The sequence below is a fragment of the Crocodylus porosus genome, unplaced genomic scaffold (assembly GCF_001723895.1).
Source record: "Crocodylus porosus isolate Cpor-Errol unplaced genomic scaffold, CroPor_comp1, whole genome shotgun sequence".
Lineage (NCBI taxonomy): Eukaryota > Metazoa > Chordata > Crocodylia > Crocodylidae > Crocodylus > Crocodylus porosus.
Window position 1 is genome coordinate 22008529 of NW_017728911.1, and position 21491 is coordinate 22030019.

A 21491-nucleotide genomic window follows, 5' to 3' on the forward strand; every position below is an offset into this window, starting at 1 on the left:
CTCTCTATTCATAAGCCATTTTCCATCCATAGATCTCAAGGTGCTTTCCAAAAGAACTAGATGGAACATTTTACCAAAATATGCTGTTTGGCTGGATTTGAAACATTTCACAGAGACATATCAATGTCCACAAACTTTCATTGTTTTCTGGATCCAGGGGAAAGAAGAAGGAATACACACACACACACACACACACACACACACACACACACACACACTTTAAACAAAATAATTCATAGTGCTCTGTTTTTATTCCAATTTCTGAAAACTAGTTTCTGAAACCCAAATGCTGCTCTGAAGTAGAAGTATAATCCTACAGTCCAATCCATTAGGCATCATAGTCTCCATTTTATAGATTTTAGAGAAACTATGGTCAGAGCTAGGAACAGAATCCAGGACTCCCATCTGTAAAGCCAGTGCTCTCTCCACTGAATACTGTTGCCTCCTTCTTTGTTAACATGTCAAAAACCATACAGTGTACTGATTAATACTTTGGCCTTGGAGTTCCTTTGGCCAAGATTTAGATATTGCTTCATAAACAATCAGCACCCTCAAGCTGTCATCAAAATATGTCATCATAAAAGTTACTGAAGCAATATAAAAACACTTGCAGTACTAATGGATCAAGTTCCATGACACAGTCCTATTAAAGGCACCATAGTTGTGTGGGTGTAACTTCATTGCCAGACTCCTTATGGTATAGCTCTTACTGCATAACATAAAAACAGCAATAGAGGTATAGACCCTTTTTCAGAAAAGAATAGATTTTTTAACAAATCTGCTTCAGGTGTACTAACCAGTAGGGGTGTGCGAAATGGGCCCTACCCGATTTGAATTCGGATTCTGCCCTAATCAGGGACAGTGATTCAATTAATTGATTTGGATCACTGTCCCTGATTTGATTTGGCCAAATCTGAATCTGAAGATTCAATGCTGGTTGAGAGAATTAGTGATTCGGCCATAGACACAGCTTTAAATGATTTTTCTACATACCTCGAGGTACCAGTGCGACTTGTAAACACCCAACACTGTTGGGGTACATGGAGCGTCCCACAGGAGTGCAGGGGGGCCCTCCACATGCTCAGTGGCAAACCTGCAAGTGGGCCAGAAGTAGTTCTAGTCCAATTCTGGGTCCACTGGAAAGTGTGCCAGCCCTCCCCCCCCGCCCCCATGGCTCCCCAGCTCAGCAATCAGCTTCAGAGAGACCCCAGGTGCCTCCCCCAGGCCCAGGAGGCACCAGGTGCCGAGCCGGGAAAACATGGGGGGGCCCCCTGCATGCTCTCTGGCGGACCCAGAAGTGGACCAGAAGTGCATCTGGTCCACTTCCAGGTTTGTTGCTGAGCACTCTGAGGAGCCTTCCGCACTTCTGTGGGACACTCCATCTGCCCCAGCATTGCAGCATTCATGAGCTGCCTGCTACCTAGAGGTACATAGAAAAAACATATAAAAGCTGTGTCTATGTCCAGATCGCCGAATCTTTCCAAATCTCTCCAAATCAATTTGGAGGGTTCAGATTCGATTCAGAGAGATTAAAAGGTCCTATGATTCAATTTGGATTTGGAGATTCAGCCACCGAATCGGGCCAAATCTTGCCAAATCGAATCAGGGACTGAAGCTTTGCACAGCCCTACTAACTAGATGAAGTCTATTGACTGATTAGCTAATCTCCCTGGAATGATGGCTTCAAATGTCAGTAGGATCACCACAATTTTTCATTGCTGGAAGTATACTAAATCTTGTTTTTCATTGACCTACACCTTGTGTAGTCCTTTATGCCTAAGCAAAATGGTTCTTAAATGGTACCCTCTAATTTGGTAGGACTTGACATAAGTGTGAATGACAGGTGGGGACTTCAGCCCTCCAAGTCACTGAAGTTAATAGGTTCCAGGTGAGACTTTAAAAATAGAAACCTGCACTGAGTAGACATTATTGGTCTTATGTTTTAAAGAACTGGTCTCTTCTTTTCATAAGAAAAGGGATGGTTTCTGACATCCAAGACAAAAGTTTTCTTTCTTTCACATTGCTGCATACTCTTTAGCAGATAATGGCTGCTGTGTCTCTGCAGATGGCAGCATTTCAGTGGCACTTGCTGAATTCAGCTTGTAAAGAGCTTTGTGAATGTCCGTATGGGAAGAGCTGCATACATGTAAATAATATTACCATGCAAGGGGTAAATAATCTGTTGAGAAACATTAACCCAGATTAAATGACAGATAAGATTTTGTCATCTCAGTTTTATAGAAGTGGCAAGGAAGATTATGTGTTGATTTGCAACTTGCCTAAACCAACTGGAACAATGGGGGTGGGTAGTTTGGGGTATAAATCAGTTTAAAATAAGCTCAGTATCTTTTTCAGCTTATGACTCACTAACAGAGTTTTTACATGAATTTGATTACAATTTTATTGCGTGACGGATTTCCCTGCATCTATTTCACAGATATCAACCTTTTAAATTTTATTTAATTTGTATTGATTTTTGCTGCACTTTTATAAGCAGACATCACACATCTGAGCACACACAAAAATGATTACTTAAGTGATGATTTAAAAATAATGGATGTACATTAGCACATAAATGATTAATTCTTCTTTGTGAGTACAAGCATCCAGGCTATGGCTGAGTAAAATATTGATGGTACAAAGGAAATGAGCTGTTTCTTAATTTAGTTTTGTTCTGGTAATGTGTAACTAATGTTGCTTCCTTCTAGCGATATGCATTTAGTGACCCTTTTAAATTTTAATACCTAGTGATAGCTAAACTAATAGCTGCATGAGGATATACAGAGGTGAATTTAAAAACTACATATATTTTGGCATACATTGATTTGGGACCCTCTCTAGCACATATAATACATAAAAGCTACAAAAGGACCCAGGTGAAGATGCTAGCCCTGAGTTGGTAGGAAGCTGAGGTTAACCTCTTGCTAACCTTTTGATTGAGATACATAATTATGCTGGAACTACTGAATAGTGAAGACTTAGTTTTACTGTGCATCCCTCTCTTCATAGAACACAAATCCCAGTTTACTGAGACCTGGATATGTACCTAAAGCAGCTCAAAGTGACTTTTTCTGGGGTCAAGAGAACAGCGGGGGCATATTTTCTAAACCACAGACATGGACCCACTTCACCACTTGACAATTTGGACATGTTTATATTTCACAGTCATATCACAAGATTGGCGCTCAGGTCTGAGCACTCAGGTTAGCCTAGCCTGAGTATGAGCATTCCCACAGAAAACCCGTACTCACATTAGTGTCTCTTCACTGGCTCTGCAGTGTCTGGAAGAAAGTCCCATGGCACTTTACGCGGAGATTCTTGAGGATTCTTTTCCAGACAATTGCCTCAATTGTTGGAAAACCTGTCTGTCCCTTGGCAAGATTAAGGGAAGAGTATTGGAAGACTAGAAGCATTCAAGTGAGCCTAACTGAATCCTTATTGCAAAAAAAAGGCAAATTCCATCTTTAGTTAATGCAGAACTCAGGGTTAAATCCATGTATCCAGCCATGCAAAAAGCAGGAGTCCAAAATCCAAATAAGCACTTGTTTGAGTCCATCATGTATGGATGGTAGCAGGGGTGGCAGGGCACAAACACATGTAGGAACATGAGAGGAGACTAAAGGATAGACATAATCTCTGATATTTCTGGATAGGAATCCACCTCCTGTTAGGCAAGGTTGATATACCAACTGATTCTTTGGCATGCCTACCCTTTTACCCATCTGTTAGGATGGCACTTTGCCTATTGATGTGATCATATGCCAATTTTCACTTGGAAGAGGTGCCTTCTAACAATGGGTTTAGAAAAGCAGCATGTTGATGACAAGAACTGACACTTCTTTCTTCAATAGGCTATTTTTGAAAAAGGAGCATTTGTTGGCAACCAGTGCAAAGGCCTAAATCTGCTTCTATTCGGTCAGTTGCAAAAGATGTCATTCACTACAATAGTGAAGGATTGGGCCAAAAAAATAAAGCCATTGCAAGGGACAATTTCTGTTTGCCCATGTAGGTCCTATACTCAGATATCTATTATGTTTTCTTTATCCAGGACTGCCTGGGTGCTTGGCATTTTGCAGGTAGAGAAGGGAAAGTCTGGTATATTTGTTTTGAAATAAAGGGTGTTTGCTTTACTGAATTTTAAACCAGGATCTTCTGATATTTTCTAGTACTGCATGCTGGATTATGGCAATCCTGACAATACATTCTGAGGGGAACGGTATGAGGTTGCCTCCTAAAAGTGGCAGAAGATCATCCCTTTTAGCTTAGAAGAGGAAAGAAAGTTCTTCATAATATCTCAGTACATATCAAGGAACTTTTTGTCCTCAAAATTGTAAACTAAGAGATAACTTAGACATTGACATTCATGATCTGCTCGGGTCCCTTCCAACCCTATCAACTATGAAAGTATGAAACTATGACATATATCCATCCATTGCACCTAGTTAGTTGGTGTTGGATATACTGTTTCCCCACTATGTTTTGTATATTATCTTCCAACATTATGAAGTTAAAACCTGGCCCAAAGTTCTCTCCTCCTTTCCTCTGCCAGAACAGAGCTGTCCTAGCTGGAGTTTCCAGGTTGCAATAAACCAACCATTCCTATGCTTTATAATACATGCTTTCCCACACAAGACCCAGTGGGTATTTGTGGCTGAGTTAAGAAGAGAAGAAGGGGACACTACTATCCAGTAGGCCTTGACCAATGAAATTGCACGTAAGTGACCACTCCAGCTCATGAAATTTAGCTTTGAGGACCCTCTGTATCAGTGGAGGCTAACCTTTTTGGCAGACATGCCACAAATTAACCCGTACGCTTCCCAGGTGCCAGTCCAATCCCTTTCCACGACCTGATCTTAGAATCATAGAGGAGGAGGGCTAGAAGAGACTTCCAGAAATCATCTAGTCCAACTCCCTGCTTGAGGCAGAATCATCTCTCCCCAAACCATCAAATACAAACCTATAATCTAAACTCTACCTAAGATTACTGTCAACCCTAACACAACACAGACATAACACCCTAACCTGCCACAGGTAAAGCAGGGAAGCCACAGCAGCCAGTGTCCTGCTTCTATGAAATGTTGTCAGTATATGATCAAGAGATCCTATGTAGAGGGCCATGCCCCCACTATCGAGGAAGGCAAAAATCCCCACCATCCATACCAGTTTGACCATGGGGTAAAATTCCTTCCTGATGCCAAATATGGCAAATGGTGTGACCCTGAGTGGAGAGGCAAGACTTTTCAGCCAGGAATCTCTGGCTTTGGTTCCAGCAGAAGGATTGGCACACTCCAGTCAAAATACTCAACCTCAGGGGTACATAACACCCAATGCCTCTGAGGAAGGTTTAAAACCACCCTGACATGTAGCAGAGCGGGTAGAGGCCGGGACAACCAGCAAAGCCCAGAAGCATGGGAAATACCCATAGTAGAATATAGGCATAACTATGTATAGATCATCCCCGACCAGTGGCTGTCCAACCTCTTCTTGAACTTCTCCAGTGATGGAGACTCCACAGTTTCCCTAGACAGTCTACTCCACTACCTCACTATTCTAACAGTGCATAAGTTTTTTTTTCTGATATTTAATCTAAATTTACTTTGCTGCAACTTCAAGCCATTGGTCTGCGCCCTCCCTCTCTGCAGCAAGAGAAAAAGGTGTTTCTCTCTTCTTTAGGGCAGCCTTTCAAGTGCTTGAATACTGCTGTCATGTCCCTTAAGTGCCTTCTCCACAAGCTGAACATGCCCAGCTCCTTCAGCCTCTCCTCCTATGACTTGCTTTCCAAGCCCTTTTTAATCTTTGCTGTCTACCTCTGGACCTTCTCTAACTTCTCCACATCCTTTTAAAAATGTGGAACCCAGAACTGCATGCAATATTCCAGATGAAGCCTAACCAGTGCTGAGTAAAGAGGCACTATCACCACACGTGTCTTGATCCTAAGGCTTCTATTCAGGCATCCTTGTTGCAGCCATATTGGTCTAGAGGCAAAATGAATCAGAAATCATGGTAGAGGTGATGTATTTTATTAGACCAACAAGATTTTTATTAAAAACCACACCTTTAACTCTCCTATGAAATACGAACTTTCATTTCTGCCTGTGAGAACTTTTACAACCTTTTCTCCTATGCCTGAAGAAGGGTGCTCGTGCCCAAAAGCTTGCAATCAAAATTAAAAAAAAAAAAAGATCTAGTTGGTCTAATAAAAAACCAACTTCTAAGGAGTTCTTTATGCTTCTATTCATGTATCCCAAAACTGCATTTGCCTTTTGTGTGGCTGCATCACACTGCAGACTCGTATTGAGTCTGTGATCTACCAAGACTCCCAAATCCTTTTCCATAGTGCTGCCATCCAGCCAGGTGTCGCTCACTTGACATTGGTCTTTTTGATTATTCTTCCCGAGGTGTAGCACCTTGCATTTGTCCACACTGAACTTCATCCTGTTAGCTCTAGCCCGGCTTCCCAATCTGTTGAGCTCCTTCTGAAATGCTCTCACATTCTTCAACATGTTGGCAGTCCTTCCCAGTTTCATGTCATCTTTAAACTTGCTCAAGAAGCTTCCAGACCATCCATAAACACGTTGAACAGCACCAGGTCCAGGACAGACCCCTGTGGGACTCCACACAAAACCTCCTGCCATTCTGATATGGACCCATGAATAATTACCCTTTGCCTGTCGCTATTGAACCAGTTATCTATCCACCTTATTGTACTTTTGTCCAGTCCACATTTCTCCAATTAGTTTACAAGAAGGTTGTGTGGGGGACCTTGTCAAAAGCCCTACAGAAGGATCCTCTATATCTGTGGAAGCTAACCTTTTCGGCAGACATGCCACAAGTTAGCCCACACCCTTCCAGGTGCCACTCAAATCCCCTTCCTCTTCCTGATCTGTTGCTTTGATTGGCTCTGTTGCCCTACCCTCTGCCCAATCTACAGATCTGCTTTCTGCTTCTTGTCCTATATGGTCCTGTGCTGCCTGTCTCTTTCCTGATCTGCCACATGCTACACAAACAGGCAGCCCGTGCTATTTGAAGCACTAGTTAGCCACCCAAATTACTCTCTCATCTCATGACAGGACTGAAGTGGGAAAGTTCACAGCATCAGCAAGAGAAGCCATCAACCTGAGGTTCTCTTCCAGCATGGGAAGCCTTTTGCTTCCTAGATGTAGAGTCACTTTGCATGTCCTTCTATCCAGAAGTGCACAGAGAAGCAAAGTCCTGTAGATAACGGATACTGATGCTGAGGTCATCCTCCTAATCAAAAGAAATAAAGGAATGATCTCCAGGATTCTCAGGACTTTGCTGGGATTGCAGCTGTTGTTGCTTATTCTTTTAGAGCCATATGAGATTATAAAACTGGGTCTATTACCATGATCTTATTCTTCCAAATCAGGTCTTTTCAGAAGGCTCAGGTTATGAACTTGTGCCATGAATGTCACCTATAGTGAAGAGACAACTTCCTAAGTTTTATATTCACGTTAAAGCCACAATAGGGCTATATTACTCATATTCAAAATGCATAAACATAAGGAAAAACTTGCCATGCTTCAGTAGCCAAAAAGAGTTATATGGGTGTCAGTTGGGGGAGGTGAACACAATTTAAAAGTGTATCCCTGATCCAAAAATATTCGTGGTTAGGACTAGTTATATAAACAGTTCAACTTGGGCTTTACTGCACGTCAGCTATTGCTCAGTAACTACTCATGTGCACATTTGTACCCTGTGGGAAGTGCAGGCTAAATGGCAGTAGCTTGGCCCTCAGTGCAAAAAAGTTTAACTCTCCTGGGTTAACCTTCAGTTAGCACTGGTTAAAAGCTTGTACACAGCCAGTGAAGGTGGAACTTTATGCCAGGTAAATTGTCCGGATGCCCATACCCTTAGTAATATCTTGATTGTGGTTCACTTGCTCATTATACAATTTTCTATGTTAATGCTTGTAGCATATGCAGCAAATCTTCACAGATTTTCTGGGTTATATTAGGTGGCCCTGTCATGCTATTACACTTTGGATCGACAGGAGCTTTCAACAATTTGATTCCTGACTCTGCACAGAGTCATCCTCCTCCCTTGCAGCTTCTTCAAATTCCCATTTCCTGTGTGACTTGTCTTGTTCTCCAGAGAGATGATAGTTACCAATCTCCTTAAAAACTGCATTACTCAAGGTCAACAGGCAAAAAAGTCATACAAGCATCAATAGCATTGTGATGCTGTTGCCAATGAAACAACTCAAAGGAAATGAATTAGATCTTCCACTGCATCACCTGCCACTGTCTCCAAAGTGAAGAGTTGACCATCTGTGCCTGCTAAAGCAAGGTAGGAAGGAAGAAACCAGGGCATTAGCCTGGCAGTTCAGTGAAACTTGCTCACTAGTTGTGATTTCTGGTTACTTACAGTTATAATGGTTTACACAGCATTTCTGTAAGTCCATGGTAAAGTTGAATTACAGTGATGTTCAGATGGAGCTCAGTGCTTCCAGGGCAGTACTGGATCACTTCTGAACATACACAGTAGGGCAGAAATGTAGCCATTTAAAGCACCTAGACATGTAAGCCTGATTCTGACTTGTTACATGAAGGAAAGTGTAATGTTGTATGACTTAGATGCCTAAAAACAGCAGTGAAATAGAACAGTGAAACTATCCCTTGTCTCTTGAATCACTTTTAATTTGTACAGCTGCTTATCCATGAAAGCTCCATGGAGCTGCCACAAGTCTGTACCTGGGAAAACTATACTGTGGCAAATAACATTCTTAGGGCCATACAGGGACAAATATATGGGGGGGGGGTGTACACACCCCAGCCAATATAATTTCCAGTAAATATGTCCAGATACACACACATACAATCGGTATCTCTCTCTCTTTCTTCTATCTGCATATATAGAATGTGTGTGTTTATGTGAGTATTTAGTACAATACTAAAAAGTTCACACTTTAAAATATCATCAGCTGGTATCAGTAGACTCACCTTTGTGTGGGATTTGAAACTCATTAAATGAAACCAAGCTGATTCATGATGGATTTTTTGGAATGTGGCAAGAGTAATGTAATACAAATCTACAGATAAACCAGTAAGATGATAATATTTATAACTAGTGAGCAACTGCTTCACCCACTAAGTCCAGGTTTAGGTACATGACACAGTAGATAACAGCTTTAGTAGACTGCTGAGCTGTTTAACAGTACCTGTGAAATCTATATTATTGGATAAATTTCTAAGGAAATATTTTTTTTCCTTAAAGAATACATCTTATATTAAATATCCTGCTGTTACTCCTTTTTTGTAGATGGATAGCAATGTATCTTTTGAACCAGAGCACTACAAAATATCTTCCTTATCAAGTCAATTAAAAGTTAAAAAGTTATCACCGTTTCTCTTTTTCTTTTACTTTAACCATAACCAAAATGGAGCATTGAAATGTTTTTTGTCCTTATTCAATCACTAAAGTCAATTGGGCCTTATAGGAGAGCAAGACCTCACCCACACCCAAATCAATTGCAGGATTAGGGCCTTAGATGTGATGGCAGTTCTGAGTTTGCTCCAAAGGTGGGCAAATATAGAGGTGGCAAAAAAACAAATTGTCAAATATAAAACATTTATTATCCACTAACAATAATTGGTTTTCTGTTAAGATGACAACATACTGCAGGCCTCAGTGTCAGACAACAACAGACAACATATGTCACTTTCTGTTTGGATGAGTCCATTTGTATGTGGTTGTTTCAATTAGCTTGTATTTGTATACACGCATAGCTGGCTAGTGGTTCTCCATGAGAATGTATATCATCACAGCCAAAGCTCCAAATGATAGTAACCATTTTTATGAAAACAGAACTATCTTTCAGAAATTGGATATCACAAAAATGCTGAAAGAGAAGTCAATGCTGTGAAATAGTCAGGAACTTTACAGATTTCTGGCACCAGCCATTTTCTCCCTAACTGATGTATTAGAATCTTCTAGTTATGAATCCAACTGAAACTTCTCTTTTCCTACTTCTGAGAACAGCCTTCTTAATGACATATTGTTTCTTCTGAAAGTTTTGATAGATATGAAAGAAAACAAAAAGAAAATGTTATCACCAGTGTGGCACCAGCATCAGCACATACACTTATGTCTTTGAGTAACAATAAGCTGATGACATTGCACAATTAATTGAGGGCTATGGAAAAATATGCAGAGAATGAAACTCTCAATACTAACACTATGGCTAGGGACAGACATTACATATAAACTGGTTTAAACCTGTAACAGAGCAGATGTTCAGTGCACATAAACGAATTTGAAAATGGCTGAAACCAGTTTGAGATAAACCTGGTTGAATGTAGTATCAGACTTAACTGATTTGAATCAAACCAGTTTATGCAATGTGTGTCCCAGACCCCTTGCTGGTTTAAGTTAAACCAGACTTTCCCAACATCCCAGCATGGTCTCTGGACTGGGCAGGGCTCTCTGTTCCACAGCAGAGCTGGTCCCTCCCTTTGCTCCCTGGATGGAGCACAGCAGAGACTGCAGGCATCTTCAATGTCTTTGCAGTTACAAACTGATTCAGCCTAGCCAGATTAAACTAACCTGCAAAGTTTGAATCAATTCAGGCTCAGGCTTTTTGAATGCCTGTCTGTAGCCTATAAGGCTAGGGATAGAAGTTACTCATAAACTAATATAAGTGATTAGAAACTGGTTCAGATCTGTAACAGCAGAAGTTCACTGCACACAAACCACTTTCAGAACGGCCAAAACCAGTTTAAGATAAACCTGAATGGATGTAGTACCAGACTTAACCAATTTAGGTTAAATTGGTTTATTGAACTTCTGTCTAAGATCCCCTCCAGATTCAAGTTTTCTCTCAGTCCCCCAGCATACCAGGATGCTTTGCACAACACCCCCTCCCCTCCCCAGGGTGGATGAGTTAGGCTTGACCCAAGATGTCTGCTTGAGCCAAGCAGGGAGCCGTATCCCCCAGCTTCTGTCCTGAGGCACTGCAGGCATGTGGCTGCATTTCCAGAATCAAAATGAATGTATGTTCACTTGCTTATCTGTTCAATCTATGTAGCTTAAACTAACCTGCAAAATGGAATTGATCTAGCCTTGGGGTTTTCGACTGTCTGTACTAACCTAAAAGATCTTGCCAAATGGCTAGTAATCAGATGCCTTTTGCTTGCAAATGGGTGGCCTTTTTTGCACAATTTGCTATTTTCATAATTTGTGCAAAGATATTGTACATATTTTCCATTGCATAGTAATGGAAGAAATTTTTCAACTCCCCGTTTTTCAAGTAAGCTTTTAAATGGAGAATGTATAAAAGGAGATTACCTTCTGCCTTTCAATTCAACTGAATTCAAGTCTGTTTATTGCTTCTGTGAGTTGTTTAACTTCAGAAATTTAACTTTAGCTAGAAACGGTGTTCAAGGTTAGAAAAACATATTGCATATCCTAGAGAAACATAAGAAATATGCAGATCACATGGTCAGCAATCATATGCGCAGACCCATATAAATTAGACTAAACAAAATCATATAAGATATAAAGAAAACGGGTATCTTGTTAATTATCTGAGAGAACATGAACAACTTGAATTGGAAATACTTTTTGATTTGACCTGGATGCATGGAATAGAAAACATTCTATAATGTTCAACAAACTAACTCATTTCACAATAGAAACTTTTTAAACTTGTGGAGTTACTTTGGAAATATGACCTTGTGATGAGAGAACATCTCTGATGAATTATCTGGAAGGAAATCTGTTATCGTTACCTGGCCAAAGGTATTTAAAATGAACTTATTTAAATTCTCTGGAACAAGAAAAGAGAAAGAAAATAAAGAAAATAATTTCTGACTTGAAAGCTGCCAATGATTACATTATTGTACCGACTGCCCTGAAGACAATAGTGAACAAAAGCAGATGACAATTTTTTGTTTCTACAGATGCAGTAACAGGCAAAAGAAGGCAGTGTTTATGATAAAAGATTATTTCATTGGATTTCTCAAATGTAACAGATTTTACTGGTGCTGGAATGACAGCAGCTTTCTTTTCAAAGTCAAAAACCGAGAATTTTATTCACTGATTTGAGAACTCAAGACTACACCAATGGGGCAAATATGAAGAAAGGCATAGTTTTGTGAACAAAGTTCACAAAAGAGACCTTCATAAAAGAGAGCACATGTTCTTTGCATTTTGTACTTACTACTGACACCAGGAGTGCTACTGAAGCAGTGATATATTTTGATAGAACCCTTGAAGGCCTTATTGTAATGCTAGAATTAGTGCACCTATACGTGACCAACTTGCTTCCAAATCCTCATGTGAAACAAGACAGGGGGCACGCACATCTGTGCAAGAGGCTATATGCTCAGTAGACTAATTCTACTGCACATTAGCATATCAGAGCAAAAGCTGCGCTAATGCACAGTAGAATTAGTCTACTGTGCAGTAGCATCACTAAGAAACTGCACCAGTGCTACTGTACAGTCATGCTGATTACTGCCCATTTAGTACCAGTACTAAAGGTACTGCACATTTAGTACCAGGTACTAAACTTAATGTGCAGTAACAACAGTGCATTAATGCATATATAGACATGCTCAGGAAAGCCAGGTTTATATTATCCATGTATGTAGGTACCAAATTTCAGAAGTCTATGATGCTTTGGCTTCCACTGCCTGTGATTCAGACCTGTAAGAGCTCCCAGGAAGACAAACACCACTATTGAATTTCTGGTTCACAACATCTGCGTATCTAAATTCTTGTGCGGTGTGGAACCTTGGCATGGTATACTTAATATTAAGCCAACATCACAATGCTGAAACATCAAAATGCTTCCAGAAACAAAAGTAGATATTGAACAAAGTGTGCATCAGATAAAAGCCTCAGAAGATTTCCTTGTAAACTACAATTCTGATAAGCAATGTGCAAGTGTCATAACTCAGCTAGTTTCCCACAAGCAAATGAATTTAAAGTAATAATCCAAAAAGAGAATATTTGTTTAGGATGGCAAAGATGATTCATTAACTAATCAAGAAAAATTGTCATGATATCACTTATTCCATTAAGTTTTGAATACTGCTGTATAGTCCAGTGATGAAAGATTGTTACAACTTTCAAAGCTGTTCAGTTTTTTTGTATGGTATGTCCACATCACCAAAATATATACCACAAAGAATTATATCAGCTGTGTATTGTTTTAAGAAAGCATTACAAGATGGACAGCCTGGTAAAGAGGCATTCCCTGGCATAAATGCCTTGGATCCCCTAGCCCCTTGGATCATTGAAATAAACTTTGAGCTCTTACCTAACAGCTGACACTTGAAAAATACTCAAAACTCACACTGGAGTTGTGGCACAAAAATAACTTTTGGTCCTTGTTTCCAAATGTATCTAGCACGTGCAGGACTCTCTTGACTTGGCCTGTTACCTATCACAAGTGCAGAATGCAATTTTTCAAAACTTAAGCTTATAAAGACATGTTTGCATTCTACAGTGGCTCAGTCTCAGTCCCTGGGTCTTGCTTTAATTTTAGTTGAAAACCAAATTGCAGAAAGTATTGATCTGAAAGATGCTATCCATGAGGTCATGTGTATCAAAGCAAGAAAAATGAAATTCACTAAAGATGCTAGTTGCTTTCATAATGTCCCAAATCTTTGTGAAAAAGAAAAAAAAGCCCTTATGTGACTGGCTTTGTGTTTGATTACCAAACCCTTCATTTTATTTCATACTTGCATTATAATCAATAAATCAGGCCAATAATAATTGTCCTAATGTGTTTTTAGAGTTGGGAAGTTGATGAGGGACAATGTCAAAAAAGTATTCCTACCTGCCCGAGAAATAACCAAAAGGCAGCACGGTGGCTATTGCTACATGTAATTACATATATCTTGTTGTTAAAGTCCTTGTTATTTTGTTTGAACATGCCAAAAGCATAGATTTAGTGCAAATATTTCTTTTCATCCACTGATATCTAAAAGACATGGGATCTTTTTGTATGAGTGTGGAAAATAGCAGGCTTCTGCTGTTAACTCTGAGTCTGTACTCAGTTTCTGTATGACAAATGAAACTTAGGAAATTAAAATTGCAGATGCTGCTGAAGTTTTCCCATTAGTCTTGGAACCATGCCATTAAATTTAATTAGAGCATTTTGTTGTTGTTGCCCTAGATGTTTGAAACAAACTCTCTGTCAAATGATAGGTAATGACATGTACCAAACTAAGAAGCTAATCAACATAAGTGTAAAGAAAGGATTTTTTTAAAATTCATTTTCATGTTTCTTGAAGACATTTAATTACAAAGTGCCTTGTGAAGTCAACAATATCTGTCATTCTCAGAACAGAGTTAGTAATTCTCTTAGCTACTTCCCTTTTTTCTAAACAAACAAACAGACAAAGGTCAGGGGCCAAATTCAGATTGGTTTCTTAGGCATCTAATTGGAGTTAGCTGGAGTTTAGATGCCTGAGTTCCAAAGAGAAATTTGAATTAGCTTTTTGCCAGCAGCTGCAAAATTCATTAGGCAGCTCCATTTTGGAAGTGCAAAGTTCCCTACGTTTCTAGGTGTTTGCGTAGGCTTAGAAGCAATTCAACTCCCTACGTTCACTGCAGGCCTAACTCCCACCTAAGCACTGTTGCACATCAAATTCTTGCTGGGAGGTTTCTAAGCTTCTCCTGATTCCCTAAAGAGACCTCTGCATGTAAGCATACAACAGGTTGCCATCTGGTACAGTTCAGTGGTGGGGGCGGTCACGCCCACCTTTTGCCTAACAATATGCTCCTGGTTGTAGCACTAGGTGATCTGTCATAGTCATAACCAAATGAATTATAGACCCTCCTAACCCAAAGGAAATTTGTATTTACTCTCTTACCTCCAAAAGAGTGCTTCTTTTTTCATGTGGCAAGCATTTTTTGGGATGACATCTTTTATTGGACTAGCTCCAGTTGGAAAAGGTTTAAGAAAAGCTTTAAGAGACGAGGTATGTTTCCTTAGGTCTTGGTCCAAGTCCTTGTGTCCAAAAACTTCTCTAAAACTTCTCCCAACTATGCAATTGGTCCATTAAAAGGTACCACCCCAAAAAATCCTTGCCTCTCACATGTTTCCTGAACCATCACAGCTACAACCTCGCTGTTTGGGGGTTTTTTAGTGTCATTTTTAAAGTGCTTTGGTCATTTTTAAACAATTCTTTGGCTATGTACATCTGCAGTGGGTGGAGTGTTTCAGAAGCATTTGGAGTGTTTCCAAGAGCAGATCTAAGGCCCTGGTCTCTTCAGCCACTGTACAGAAAGCCTAGGCACGTAACCTGTCAGTTTGGATCACCTCTTGAGGCAAGACATTTTGGTGTTGTGACATCTAAGTGAAGGCATCTTAGAGATCAATAATGATTGTCCTAAGCCCCTTGGAGGCAGGGCAGGTGAGATGCAGTCAAGAGAAACATACTGTAAAGGCTTCCCTTAACTGTGTATTTTAAATGAGAGTTCAGAAAAAGGCACCCTGTTGCCCATATCACCTTAAGAATTAATAAATTATTGCTTAGCTGCAGACAAAGTTTTTCATGAAGTGCATTGTTTCCATCTAGTCTGCCTTGTACCTATCAGATTCTACTCTATTGTAAACCACATGCATCACTATGGGAGCTGAGCCCAAACTTCTGGCTCCTATTGTAAGGCTACATCATGATCCTTAAAGCAGCTTCCTTTAAGGCCTGATCCTGCACCATTGAAATCAATTGGAGCTTTGCCACTGAGTTTAATGAGCACAGCTCAAGGTCGTGAAGTGCAGAAAAGAATTCACCACAGCTGGAACTAGTTCATTCAGATGGAACTCAGTCTGTTCAGACAGGTGCCTGGCAGTGCCTGCAGGTGGATTTTATTCCTCATGGATGTAGGATTAAAATAGGCCAGAGCTTGTGGGTTAAAAACAATAAAATAATCTTTATTGAGACCCAGTGGCAAACATATCCCTAAATATCCATCAGGTAGTTATGAGCAGGACACCCCAGAGAGTGTAGTACTCCTTTCTACCTGTAACCCTGCTGGTCGTCAGACAAGGTACCCCCTTCACCACTTGAAGGGGTTTAGCAAGTACTAGTGTGCTGTGGGAGGGGTAGCTGCTCCCCTCCTATCCCCTATAGAGTAGAGCTGAGAGTTTAACCATATACAGGTTTAATAGAAAAAGAACCTTAAGATAAGACACATGTGTGGGGAGGGCAATGGGTGCAGGAGAACAAAAGGGGATTCAATAAAGGTAAGGTACACATATACATCTAGCAGAGGCAAATCAACACCAAAGCTTGAGGCACAGGGTTTCACAAAGCAGAAGGCACAAGCACAGTGGGGAAGAACTTTTCTACCAAGGGGGGATGCCCTCTTTCCAAGAATCAAACCCAGGTCCCTCCCATTGCAGATAAGAGTTGTACCATTGAGCTATAGATGCCTGGGTTTCTGCCTGCAGCTCCAAGCTGTAATGCCTTCAGGATCCTCCATATGCCGTCTGCACATGGGACTGCCCCGCTTCACACCAGAGGGGAGTCGGAAAGAACCTGGGCTTTGGTCCTCCTGGGACCCGCCCCATGCTACTCCTCTGCCCCCAAGCTCCCAACTTCCCTGCCGGAAGGTCAGATGCCCAAGCCACTGCCTGCAGCTCAGGGCTTTGATCCCAGCAGGGGATCCACTGTGCACACTGCCCCGTGTGCTGCTGCCCCTCTTCTTCTCTTCTTCGTCCCTCAGTGATATCACCCCTGGGGCCAAGTGCACTGCCCTGGCCCCTGGGTAGGGACAGGGAAAGGCAAGACTTCTCTTTTCCCAGGGCCTGATTGGTAGGGGAAAGTAAATCTCCCACACCAATCCTTTTTGAACTTTTCAAACCCCCCAGGCCAAGCCGCCACCAGCTAGCCCATCACATCTTCCCCCATGAAACCCTTCACCTTCCTTGGTGAAGCACAGACCCCAGGCCTGGGGGCTATTGGGTCCATGGAGCGGAGATGGGTACCTCCCCTGGTACTCTTAGGGCATCATAGGTGAAATGCCAGACTGGCCATTGCTCATGCCTGGGCTGGGGGTTTTGGTCCAGGACAAGACTCCATGAGGGTCCTGGCAATGCAGGCTCCCTCTCACTCAGAGCATCTTCCCCACTTGTAGTCGAAGGCATGGGAACGGGTCCCCCTCTGGAGCATACAGGTGAATCGTTCTCCCCTCTGACCCTGTCAGATGGGGCTTCACTGGTAGCAGCTTCCAGTTCCCCTTTACCTGCTGGGGCAGGAGGCCCCAAGCTCGCGTGGAACTTGGTGGGGTACCGCCCATCAAAGTTGGAGTCAGAGTCTGAGTCTGCTTCCTCTGGAGGAGCTACAGATGCAGGGTCCTCAGCCGATGGCTCCCCTCTATGCAAAAGCCAAGGCCTTTCCTCCAAGGACTTTATTTCAGGCATAGTGGGCCCTACTAACTCCCTGATGGGCAGCAGGAGGTTCCGGTGAACCACACAACTCCGGCCTAGTCCTGATTCAGGGGAGATCTCATGTACTGGGAAGTTTCCCAGCTGGCGCACCACAGTATAGGGTTCAGCCCGCCAATGATCAGGGATTGTGTGTCTCCCAGTTAACCCCAGATTCCACAATAGCACCTGGTCTCCTTGCTGCAACCCTTGCTCACAGATTCAAGCATCGTAATGTTGCTTGTGGCGTTGCTGGTTTCTCCCTGCGGTCTCACCTGCCAGCCAATACATATGATTCCAGAGCTGTTGTGCATACTGCCTATGAGTCAACTGTCTTTCTCATAGGCCCAGTCCACCCCAAAACATAGGTCTGTGGGTAACTGGAGTTCTTGCCCAAACATGAGTAAATATGGGCTAACCCCTGTAGCATCACTTCAGGTGGAGTTGTAAGTGTGTACCAGGTACGCTATGTGCTGGCTTCATGTGGCCGCCTGCTTATGCTGGAGCTTACCCGGCATGTTCAAGAGTGCGCAACTAAAATTTTGGTTGCGGATCCCCTTAGGAGTGGTAGGGCATAGTCTTAGATTTCTTTATCCCAGCCACTGTTAGTACTTCTCATAATAGCTGGCTTTGAAAATCTTGCCCTTGATTGGAGTAGATTCTGGCTAGCAGGCCGAACACAGAGAAATATTTCTCCCACAGTACCTTGGCAACTGTTCACACAATCTGGTCTCATGTAGGAAAGGCCTGGGCATTCTGGGTGAAGTGATTCATCACAACTAGCACATTTCCCTTCTGGTGTCCCTCTCCTTCTATGGATAGCAAATCCATGCACATGAGCTCCATGGGTTTGGAGCTCTGAATGGTGTGTAGGTAGGTGATCCAAGTGGGCATGGTTTTCTTCTGCTCACATTGGTCACAAGTCAAGTACTTGGCCTTTATCAGCCAGCTTTGGCCAAAACAACTGCTCATGTGCCCTGTAAGGCAAGGGCTCTATACTTCTAAGGAAGGACCAGTTACCAATATTTTCATCCATTGGGGTCCTGCACTTCCCAATGTAGCACTCCATCAAATGGGAATGGGAAAGGCTACATTTTGTAGTAGGAGGTGGGCTGCCGGGGTAGCATTATTAATGGCTGAGGGGCGATTAGTTCCCAGTTGCCCTTCACGCAACACATCCCACACATCTGGGTCCTGTTCTTGCACTGTCTGCCTTTCTGTGGTGGTGAGCTGGGGCAATGTAGATGGAGTCAACGTGGTGTACTGAAGCCAAGCCTGCAGGAACCTCTCAGGAGGCGGCCCTGACACTTCAGCCATGCAAACAGTATTTTCCCCTGTCCCCACAGGGTCTTGTAGCTGCAGGTCGCAAATGGTCCTCACCGTCTCGGGATGCCAAACACTCCTGGAGATGCTAGATGGTTGCCACGACAGGGCATCGGCATCCACATGCTTTCATCCCTCCCTATAGTGCAGGCTGAAGGTGTAGTTTGCTAGTGCCAGCGGTGGCCCATCACATCCAACTTGGTACTAGGGAGCACATATGTAAGGGGATTATTGTCTGTCCATATCTGGAAAGTAGCCCCATACAGATAGCCCCGGAATTTCTCAGTGACCACCCCCTTGAGGGCCAAGAATTCAAGCTTCTGCACTGAGTAGCAAGTCTCACTAGGTGACAGTCCTCTGCTGGCAAATGCTATGGTATGCTGATGTCCGTCATGCTCCTGGTATAGTACTGCCCACAGCCCAGACAAGCTAGCGTCTGTGTGCAAAATAAAAGGGTGGTTAGGGTCAGCATATGCCAGTACAGGTGTCTGTGTCAAATGTCGGATCACCTCTTGGAAGGTGTCTTCACCCTGTGAATCCCACTGGGGACCAAAGGGTTCCATGGGGCTCCCTGTCGCATAGGGCCTGCTTGAGCCATTGTCCTTCCCCTTTTTCCAGGGTGATCTCCCCATCTGATATCCTCAATTCAGGGTATTCTAAAGTCCAGTTATTGTCCGTAATGAATTGCCACTAGAACCCTGCAAACCCTAGAAACTGTTTCCATTCCGGGAAGTTCTTGGGTCAAGGCCAGGTGGTCACAGTACTTACTTTCTCAGGATTCGTGCTGCCCACTTCCTACGACACAAAGTGTCCCATGTACTTCACAGAGGCTTGGCAGAATTTACACTTATCAATAGCCAGCATCAATCCAGCAGCCTCCAGTTGATTGAGTACCTGAAGCAGCTGCTCGTCACACTCCTCCAGAGTCTTACCAAAGACAATGGCATCATCCAAGTAGACCAACACTTGGGTCATATGCATGTCCCCAACTACCTTTTACATTAGTTTTTGGAAAGTGGCAGGAGCCCCAGATATCCTTTGAGGCATTCGCTCAAACTGATCGAACCGAAAAGGCAAATAAAAGCAGTTTTCTCCTTGTCCTCCTCTTGCAGAGATATTTGATAGCCACTGCGGAGATCCTGAAAACCATGTGTTCCCCACTAAATAGTCCAGGGCCTCCTGTACCCGTGAAACGGTATACTAGTCAATGATGGTACGAGCATTTAACATACAGTAGTTGATACAGAAGCTGGATGTTCTTCTTTCACACAATCATGATGGGCAAGACATAGGGGCTTTTAGATTCAGAGGTGATTTTATGGTCCATGAGCTCTTGTCGATGGCACCTCACTTCCTCCATCTTGGCAAGGGGAATGCATCAAGACCTTTCTCAGAAGGGTCATGGACAACCCCTTTTGCCTCTCCTACATCCCAGTTGTGCATGGAAAAGACATAAGATCAAGCTTTGAGCTTGGCCCTGAGGTGTGCCTTCCAGGCCTTGGACACCAGGGAGTTCCCAAAAAAGAACCTTGAGGGGTCAACTGCAGTGGGGTTTCCTCCCAGCCCGGGGATGACCACCTCAACTTCCTTCATCAAAGCACCTTCTATCCTGAGTAGACTACAATATCCTTTAAAGTCAGGTTAACCACTATCACTGTGACAGGTTCTTGGTTCACCCCTTTGGTCTCGATTACACCGTCGGGGACCCTCAGCACCCTGAGGCTTGCTCTCCCTTTGGGAGTTTCCACCACCAGAAGCTTGTTTTTTTCCTCCCCCTCTGTCCATTTACACACTGTAGGCAAAGCCCATTGGCCCTATGCAGGGACCTGTTGGAGTTTTGCCCCAGAGAAGTGCAGGGTCCCCACAACCTCAGGGTGACCCCGCAGCCCTCTATCCCACTAGTCATATGCCTCCAAGCACAAAGCATGCATTGTTAACTGCTGTTCATAACCTGGGCCAGTTTGCTGTCTACAATAGTGAGCAAGAACCTGGAAGAACCTGGTCCCTACAATGAGGGAGGCCCCCCTTCATCCATCCCGGATCAGGGCATACTAGAGCAATGTTGACGCTTCTTGCTCCACTCCAGCTGCAGGGAACTTTATTCTCACATTCACATAACCTCTATAGAGGTACAGCACTTGGCTCAAGCCACAAAGCCCTAGCCCCATAAGTGGGAGCAGAAGTAAGTGTTTCAGATGTTCCCCATAAAAGGATTCAAATCGTATGGTGACCTGGGGCCCACTGTTCAAACTGGCATGGCACCTGCGACCATTTACCATCACAGGGAGTTCCTTGAGTAGAGAGCTAACATGAGATAATATTCAGGAGCAGAGCTGACTCCTTTTCTCAGCCCCTTCCTCATTTCCTGCATCCCACCAGCCCTTTAGCCTTTAAAAAAACAGTTTGGGGTCATATGGCTGAGTGCACTCCCAGGCAATGTACCCATACTCCCCACATCTATGGCAGAGCCCTGGAACCCTGGAGAGGGCACCCATTCAGGGTCTACCCAGGGCACGCTGACTGAGCCGAGGCTGACCCCTAGCGGGGGTCCCAGCCACTGCAGCCGCTAGTACTGAGGCCAGGACATTTCTCCATTCCCCAGAAAAATGTTCTCTTGGGGAGCTACCATCAACACCCAGCTAACGAATCCTCTCCAAGAAGGGACATGCTCATCCCACATAATCTCCCTTAATTTGGATATCTCTTTCTCTTCCTGGATGTCTTGAAGGAGGTGATTGAAGCTGGAAGGCTACCCCTGCTTCCTGCC

General features: G+C 43.0%; 1 protein-coding gene across 8 annotated transcripts in view; it reads left to right on the top strand.

Moving 5' to 3' along the window:
* SEMA6D (semaphorin 6D) overlaps positions 1–21491 on the top strand; it is a 272909-nt gene that overhangs the window by 204975 nt on the left and 46443 nt on the right. The window lies entirely within an intron of this gene.